Here is a 9,528-nt window from a genome sequence, read left to right as displayed (position 1 = left end):
TTATTTATTTATTTATTTATTTGTTTGTTTGTTTGTTTGTTTATTTTTTAAGACAGGAATGGTGGCATAAACTTGTAATCCCAGCACTGGGGAGGCTGAGATAGGCAGATGGCTGGGGTTCACTGGCCACTCAGTCTAGCATACCTGGAGAGTTCCAAGCAAACAAAAACAACACCCCTCCCCACCCCCAGGCATACATAGGGGAGTACCTGTGGTTGTCCACATGCACACACATAAGACAAGCGCTTTCATCCTTGAACAGTTGCAGTAGCTGTTATTTGTAAGATAGCTATGAACAGAGCAGATGCTTCTGCTGCTGTGGAATAGAGCTCTTTAGAAAACAGTAAAATAGCCACATCTCGCTGTTAGCAGCACAGAGATGTATCAGAGATCAGAATAAAATGATCTAACAGGGCATCCAGTATTGTTTGATGACTAAAGCGTAGGGGTGGGGCAGCACATTATTAAGTCTGATAATCAAAAACACAACAAAAGCGATTTAAAATTTATGGCAATAGTGTACAATCACTGACTTTCATCTAATTTCTAGATATCAATCACTTCACAGACTTAGAACCCACTAATTAAAGTGAAGTCAGAGCTGGAATTCAAACCACCATTTTTTTTAAATATATTTAGTTTTTCAAATTGTAATTTATACTCATTCACACAGGGGTTATAAACACAAAAAGGCAGGATGTGGGTGTGGGGAAGGGGATGACATTGGAGTGTGGATGTTCAGGGGGAATACAGATATCTTTCAGAACAGGGGTATCGGCTGGGTGAGGGTTCAGGAGATAGGTCACTATGACTCTGTCTATGATTCACTTGTCCTTATCTAAGTTGGTATTATCTACCAAGGCTACCTATTTACAAGGTCTATGACTACTCAGGCTGGTAAATTGTCACAAAAACTGCTGGTTACAATAGCTTATAGCCATCTGTTTCAGTGTTTATGCACAGAGACCCAAGACTTGGTGTTAGTATACATGTATGATAGGCCTATTGCTGATTTTAGGGCTATGGCTGATTTTAGGCCTTCAGTGTGTAAGCAGGGATGCCCCTGACATCTCCTCCCTTCTCTAAGTATAGACGGGCTGTGGCAAATCTAATCTTGAAAAGGCGGGGATAGAGGCCTGACCTCCAGTAATTGACGGGGACCTTGTAGTGGCTCCAGTCCCCTTGTTGTTGTCCAGTGAGGCATGAGGGCCATACCCGTCCCGATGTCTTTTTCCTGGAAAGGGGATACTTTTGACATGTCCCTCAGGGAATCCAGAGAGATATTTTTAACTTTTATTGATATTCCCTTGCAGTGCTTAGCCTCGCAGCCTAAGAAAGAATTCAGGTTGCCTGTCAGAGGGGTTTCTGGGTGGTCCCTCTCTGCTTGGTCTAGGGGTGGATGTCCCCTCTTTTAGGTTGGGTGGAGATGGGTTTTGGGAACACCCTGGATAAAGTAACAACCTCATCTTGAATCTCGTGGTCCTCCATAGCTAATTTATGATAATGTATCTGAATAGGTTTTGCTACCAAATTATTTATCTGTTGTTTCACAGTTAGTCAGCCTATTTGAGGCCCAGGGACCAGCAGAAATAAGCAAAAAGAACCCAAATAATGGTCCCAAGATGAGAGGAGGTAGGGTTGACAACCCTGGAGAGGTTGAAAACCAATTCTTGTACCAGCACTCATCTTTCTCTTTCTCTCTCTGACTGTTCTCAGGACCTTCTCTGACCTTTTTCATGCTCTCTTTAACCATCCCTGTCTTGTCTATGTAAAGGCAATATTCTTTAAAGGCTGTACACAGTCAAGAGCTGTACACAGCCTTTTCTATTATAATAGAGTAAATCAAGTTCAATAAGGATCTTTGCGATTTTTGGAGGTCTCTTCAGACAGCGAAACGAGGGATTTCTTCAGATTAGTGATGTCAATCTCTAGCTGTTTGATGTTCTTGTCAATGGCCCTTCGAAGGTCTGAGTAGTATAAGTTCGGAGGCCAGCATCTGGATTAGAACTTCTAACAGCAGACATCACAGGTGGTTCATTTTTACCTGGAAAGGAAAAAGAAGGGAATTCTCAGGGAGATTTCTCTTCCCTGGATGTAAATTGTTATTCATCTTATTTATGGTTGGGCCTGGCTTTGTGGGGGTATCTATTTATTTCATTAATCATTTTGGTAGCCAATTAGTTGTGCCTTCTGTGGTATCAAACAGGCATATCAATCCTCAGCCCCATAGGGGAACTGAGTCTGGGCCATCCCCTTTAAGGGTAAGAGAGTCTTTCCTCATATCTGTGGCATAGTTTTTATTGGTCTCGGTGATGCCAGAGCCAGTCAGCAGCAGATTTGTCATGAGCTTTCAGTTTTAGAGAGTTAAAAGTGAACAAGGCATGATGAAGAACATTTCAGGCGGACCCCTTCTGGGGGATACTGTTCCCCCTCTTTGTTTTTGAAGATGATGACACATTTTTAAACAGCTGAGTAATACTCCATTATGTAAATGTACTCAATTTTCTTTATCCATTCTTATCTGTTGAAGGGCATTTAGGTTGTTTCCAGTTTCTGACTATTATGAATGAAGCAACAATGGGTATAGCTAAGCAAATGGCCTTGTGGCATTGTGGAGCTTCCTTTGGGTATATGCCCATGAGTGGTGTAGCTGGGGGTTAAAGTAGATGGACTTGAACTTTGGGAGGATCTGTCATGTTGATATCCATAGTGGCTGTACAAGTTTGCACTCCTACCAGCAGTTGAGGAGTGTTTCCCTTACTCCATATCCTCACCACCATGAGCTGTCACTTGTGTTTTTGACTTTAGCTATTCTGACAGGTATAAGATAGAATCTTAAACTAGTCTTGATTTCCATTTCTCTGAAGGCTAAGGATGCTGAACATTTCTTTAAGTGTTTCTCAGCCATTTGAGGTTTTTCTATTGAGAATTCTCAGTTTAAGTCTCTATACTATTTTTAAATTGGGTTACACATTTGTTGGTTTATTTGGTATTTTGTTCTTTGAGTTATTTATGTATTTTGGATATTAGTCTTTAATTGGATATGGAGTTGGTAAAAATCTTTTCCCACTCTGTAGGGCTGCTTCTTTGTCCAAATAATGTCTTTTTTGGCCTTACAAAAGCATTTTAGTTTCATGGGGTTCCTCCTATTAACTGCTGTTCTTTTTTTGTTTGTTTGTTTGTTTGTTTGTTTTTTTCATTTATTTATTTATTTTTTGAACATGAAATGCTTTTTTATAGCATGTTTTACAAGGGGAGGGGGTAAGAGGGGCCAGGTGGTGGAAAAGTACAAAATCTTCTTGGCCTGTGCCTTGAAACATGTCATGATCTATACGGTACACTGCCTTGAATTATGATCTACCTGCTGTTCTTCAGAAGATATGGTACACTGCTTGAGTTATGGTCTCCCTGCTATTCTTAAGATGATATGGTACACTGCTTTGAGTCTATCTGCAGTTGCTAAGCAGGATCTTGCAGTTGCCAAGCTTCAGAGGACATTGTGCAGGTGGGGAAAGGTAGGGGGTGAGGGTAAGGGCGAGAGTCCTGGCTTCTGGCATCTCCCCTTCTCTGTTTAATTAGAGAAGGCATCTTATGATCAATCCCAACTATGTGAATTTTGAATTTGGATGTCTAATTATGGGGGGTCTTAGACAAGTTCACAACCCCAAAACACTGATGTGAGACGAGTCACATCGATGGTCGAAGGAGCCTTCCTTTATGACAATATTACACCCCAAACTGACAAATGGTTGGTAAATTGAACATTTACAAGGGACTAGGATGGCTGTGAGTTAGCCCAAGGATGGGATTATTGTAGGTCCACTTCCCAGGGGCCCACCCAATGCAGCCGAAAAGGAGTGCGTGGTGCTGGGAGTGGGTGCAGCCTACATGGCCTAAGACAGGGCTCTCACCCTCCTTTTACCCACATCGGAGTCCCTTGACGTTGCCCATCGTCGACAGCCTAACTGCTGTTCTTATTGACTGTACTTTTGGTGTTTTGTTGAGAAATTCTTCTCCTGGGTCAATGCATTCAAGGATATCCCCCACATTCTCTTTTATCAAGATCAGTATATCTGGTTTATGTTGAGGTATTTGATCCACTTAGACATGAGTTTTGTTCAGGATGTAGATATGTATCTATTTGTAATTTTCTACATGCAGCTATTCAGTTTGACCAGCATCATTTGTTGAAGATGTTTTCCTTTTTCCATTATATATTTCTGGCTTCTTAATAAAAAATCATGTATCCATAAGAATGTGGATTTATGCCTGAGTCATCGATTCAGTTCCACTGATCAACACATTTGTTTTTATGCCAATACCATGAGGTTCTTATTACTCTAGCCTTCTTGCACAACTTGAAATTTGGGATGGTGATACCTCTAGAAGTTCTTTTATTGTTCAGAATTGTTTTAGATGTCCTAGGTCTTTTGCCTGTCCACATGAAATTGAGAATTGTCCTATCAAGCTCAGTAAAATTGTGCTTGCATTTTGATGGAAATTCCACTGCATCTCTGAGTTGTTTATGGTACGATGGCCATTTTTACTATGTCAATCTCACTGACACATGAGCACAGGAGCTCTTCCTATCCTCTGATATCTTCTTTAATTCCTTTCTTGAAAGACCTGAAATTTTTGTCATACAATTCTTTCGTTTGTTTGGAAAGAGTTACCACTAGATATTTTATATTGTTTGAGGCTTCTTGCGAAAGGTGTTGTTTCCCTATTTTTTTCTCAGTCCATTTGTCATTTGTATATAGGAATGCTGTTTAGTGTGTGTGTTTGTGTGTGTGTGTGTTAATTTTGTATCCAGCTAATTCGCTGAGGGTGTTATTCAATAGTAAGAGGTCCCTGGAGGAGTTTTTTAGGGCCACTTATATATATTATTATAATTATCTGTAAATAACAATACTTTGTCTTCTTTTCTAATTTATATCCCCTTGATCTTCAGTTGTTGTATTGCTCTAGCAAAAAATTCAAATACATATAGAGAGAGTGGATAGCCTTTACTTGTTCCTGATTTTAGTGACATTGTCTTAATTTTTTTCTAATTAATTTTATGTTGAATATAATAAGCTAGCTGTAAATTACTTTTATTATATTTAGGTATGTCTCTTATATAACTTTAAACTTTAAACTCTCCAGGTCTTTTATCATGAAGAGGTGTTGGATTTTGTCAAAGGCCTTTTCTGAATTTAATGAGATGATCATATTTTTTTTTTTAGTTTGTTTATATGGTGAATTATATTTACTGATCTTCATATAGTGAACCATCCTTGCATGTATGGATTGAAGTCTACTTGATCATGCTAGATGATCTTTATGATATGTTCTTGGATATAGTTTGCAAGTACTTTATTGAATATTTTTGCATCTATGTCCATAAGGTAACTTGGTCTTTAGTTCTCTTTCTTTGTAAAGTCTGTATGTGGTTTAGGTATCAGTAATTGTGGCAAAAATGAATAGGGAAGTATTCCTTCTATTTCTGTTTTGTGAAATAGTTTGAGGCATATTGGTGTTAGATCTTCTTTGAAAGTCTTGTAGAATTCTGAGCTAAGACCATCTGGCCCTAGGTAGTTTGTTTGTTTTTTTGGGACTTTTAATGACTGCTTTTACTTTGTGAGGGGTTTATCTAAAATGTTTATCTGATCTTGAGTTAACTTATGGTAAGTGGTATATACCTAGAAAATATCCACTTATTTTAGATTTCCCAAAATATTTTGTGTATTGCAACCTTTTAAAAAATATGTTCTTATAATTCTCTGAATTTCCTCAGTATCTGTTGTTTTACCCCCCCTCCTCCTTTTGTTTTTCATTTTAAAATTTGGGTATTCTTTCTTTGCCTTTTAGTTAGTTTGGATAAGGGCTGGTTTATCTTATTGACTTTCTCAAAGAACTAACTCTTTGTTTAATTGATACTTTGTATTCTTCTCTTTGTTTCTCTTTTATTTAATTCAGTCCTCAGTTTGTGTAAAATGTGTCCAAGTCCAGCTTTGACATCCAGGGGGTAAACCAAGGCAGGCAGGGAAGTACGGTGTTGGCATTTGGGGTCAGTGCTGATGGCAGGTGACAGAGTCAGCATTTGACGGGCTGTCAGGAGTCTCTGCTGATAGCAAACGATGAGGGCTTCTGTAGCAGCCAGAGATTAGAGAAATCATTCAGCAGACTTTTCTCTGAGAGAACAGAGCTTGATTCATTGGGGCTGGTACTACCTGCATCCATTGAGAAACTCAAAACTCTTTCAGCTCTTTTTTTTTTTTTCAGCAAGAAATAAAGGAAAGAAAGAAAGAAAGAAAATTCACACACACACACACACACACACACACACACACACACACTGAATGAATGAAACAAAAAGGCTCCAATAACCTCACACATACAAATACATACATATAGACAGGCAGAAAACAGACATATACACCTTCCTACATTGAATGGATGGAGTAGGCGCCAAGCATTACACACAGACACACAGACACACACACACACACACACACACACACACACCCCTGGTAGATGGAACAGACTCCAACACACATTTAATTTTTTCTTCCTTAGCTTATATACCCCAACAAAATCTTTCAAGCAGTATAAAATTACAATGTGATTACATTCTATTTTTCTTCTAGTGAATGTCTTTGAAAAAACAATATGCTTCCCAATACCTTTACACGAAAAATCATTATGTAGTACAGGTAAAGGAAACAAATTATTCCCAAGAATCTACATATATTCACAACTAAGGAACTTGTTATAGATTAGCAACTACAAAGAAAGGATCAATTTTTTTTATATATCTTATAAGAATCTTAAAAATATCACAACTCTAAACTTTTAGGTAAAAAGCAATCCATCATATCTACTTTAAATCCTCAGAATGCATATCTACTCATCAGCAAATTTTATTAAATCATATCAGGAAGTTGAGGTACAATAATTCAATCATTACCAGTCCAGCTTCAGTGAGAGTCATGTCAGTCAGTGCTGCCATTGTTCTTGGTCCCTGACTTTAAAAAGTCTCTAGCTGAACTATTAAGAGTTTGCCTTTCAGAACTTCAAATTGTTCCCTAAGCTTTTCTACACCAAAGCCACTAGCAAAAACATCTTAACCTAACTTCACTAACAATCTACTTCTCGAAATGTTTCCAAGGATGGTGGTCATTGCTGCCAAGTCTACATTTCTAAGTTCTGCCAAGTCTGTTCTAGTTCTAAGTTCTGTCTTAGGGTGTTGATTGAATCATTACTCTGTTCCAGCAGTAACCCCGGAAAAAGACCAAACACCATTATTGTGAGTGCCAGAGATACTTCTCAGGAGGGGCTAGAAGCCCACTTAGAGTTTTCACACAATTCTTAGATTAAGAAGGATGTGAAGGCAACAAACAGAGCAAAATCCCATAACAGAATGAAATCCTTAGGAAGCATAGTCCTCCGGGCCATGGTCAGCCAAGGCACATCCATCTTAGCTGTGCTTACTAACTGGTGGGCCACATTCCATGAGATTTAAAGCCAAATGTTGTCTGTGTTGCAGAACCCTTGGCAACTTTGATTATTTCTTGCCATCTACTCATCTCTTGGGTATGTTTACTTCTTTTTGTTCTAGAGCTTTCAGGTTGCTGGTAAGTTGCTGGTATGAATTTTTTTTTAATGCAGGCATTTAGCATTATGCACATTCTTTGCACAGGTTTCATTGTGTCCCATACATTTGGGTATGGTGGGTATTCATTTTCAGTGAATTCTAGAAAGTGTTTAATTTCTTCATTTCTGTACTTACCCATTTTTCATTCATTAGAGAGATGCTTAATTTCTATAGGTGTGTAAGCTTTCTGTTGTTGATGATATCCAGCTTCAAATTCATGGTGGCCCAACAGGAGGGGTTATTTCAATTTTCTTGAATCTGCTCAGAGTAGTCTTGTGTTCAAGTATATGGTCAATTCTGGAGAAAGTTCCGACAAGCGTAGAGAAAAAAAGGTATATTCTTTTGTGTTCAGGTAAAATGTTCTGCAAGTATCTGTTAGGTCCATTTGGATTATACGTTTGTTAGCTCTAGTATTTCTCTGTTTAGTTTTTGTCTGGATGACCTGTTCATTGATGAGAGTGTGATATTGAAATCTACTACTGTTAGTGACGAGGTTCAAATATGTGACTTAAGCTGTAGCTGTGTTTCTTTTACAAACTTGAGGGTCCTTGCACTTGTGGCATAGATAGTAAGAATTGAAATGTCATCTTGGTGGATTTTTCCTTTGATGAGTATTCAGTGTCCTTCCTTGTCTCTTTTGATTAGTTTTGGTTTGACATCTATTTTTGTTAGAAATTAAAATGGCTACACCAACTTAATTCTTTAGTTCATTTTCTTGGAATATCCTTTTCTAACCATTTTCCCCAAGGTAATGTTTACTCTTGATGTTCAGGTAGGTTTCTTGGGTTCTGAAAAGAATGATTTCTGTTTTTACATCCATTCTACTAGTCTGTGTCATTTTTGGAGGGGGAATGGAGACCACTGATATTGAGAGAGATTAGTGGTCAGTGATTGTTGATTCCTGTTACTTTGCTATTGTTGTTGATGTTGGGGTGTGTGTATATATGTGTGTGTATATGTATGTGTGTGTGTGTTACCCTTCTTTTGATTTTGCTGATGTGAGATCATTTATTTCTTGTGTTTTCATGGTTATAGATAACATTCTTACACTGGAGTTTTCCTTCCAACATCTTTTGTAAGGTTGGACTTGTAGATAGATATTGTTTACATTTGACTTTATCAAGTGATATCTTATTTTCTTTATCTATGGGGATAGAAAGTTTTGCTGGGTACAGTGAGTTAGGATGACATCTGTGGTCTCTTAGTGTCTGCAGCACATCTGTCTAGACCCTTTTGGATATTAGAGGGCAAGAATTTTAATCATTATGTCATGAGGCAACTTTTTTTGTGATCTAATTTATTTGGTGTTTTGTGTGCTTTTTGTACCTTTATAGGATCTTCTATTTTAGATTAGGAAATTTTTCTTCTATGATTTTATTGAAAATATTTTCTGGCCCTCTGAACTGAGATTCTTCCCCTTCCTCTATTCATATTATTCTTAGGTTTGGTTTTTTTTTTTATAGTGTCTTAGATTTCCTGTATATTTTTTGTGTCTGGAGGTTTTTATATTTAACATTTTCTTTGACCCATGTATCCATTTCTTCTATAGTAGCTTAAACAACTGTGATTCTCTCTTCCATCTCCTGTATTCTGTTGGTAAAGCTTTCATCTGGATTTTCAGTTTGAATGTCTAAATCATTTCCAAAATTTTCTTGTTCATGTTTTCTCTATTGATTCTGTTTCCATTTTCAGGTCTAGAATAATTTTATTAATTTCCTTTAACTGTTTGCTTGTGTTTTTTTTCTTAATTTCTTTAAGGGAGTTGTTAATTTCTTTTATTCTTTTGTTTGTGTTTTCCTGGATTTCTTCAAGGGATTTATTCATTTTCTCTATTATCTTTATATAATTGGTCTTAGTTTTCGTTTCCTTGTGCTTCACTTATGTTTGAATAT

At 37.6% G+C, this 9,528-nt stretch overlaps 1 protein-coding gene across 1 annotated transcript in view; it reads left to right on the top strand.

Annotated features, from left to right (window-relative positions):
* The window catches only part of Abca13 (ATP binding cassette subfamily A member 13), a 438,342-nt gene that overhangs the window by 182,564 nt on the left and 246,250 nt on the right, over positions 1–9,528 (top strand). The window lies entirely within an intron of this gene.

This window comes from Grammomys surdaster, unplaced genomic scaffold, assembly GCF_004785775.1.
Source record: "Grammomys surdaster isolate TR1022 unplaced genomic scaffold, NIH_TR_1.0 67, whole genome shotgun sequence".
Lineage (NCBI taxonomy): Eukaryota > Metazoa > Chordata > Mammalia > Rodentia > Muridae > Grammomys > Grammomys surdaster.
This window is presented reverse-complemented; position numbering and strand designations above follow the sequence as displayed.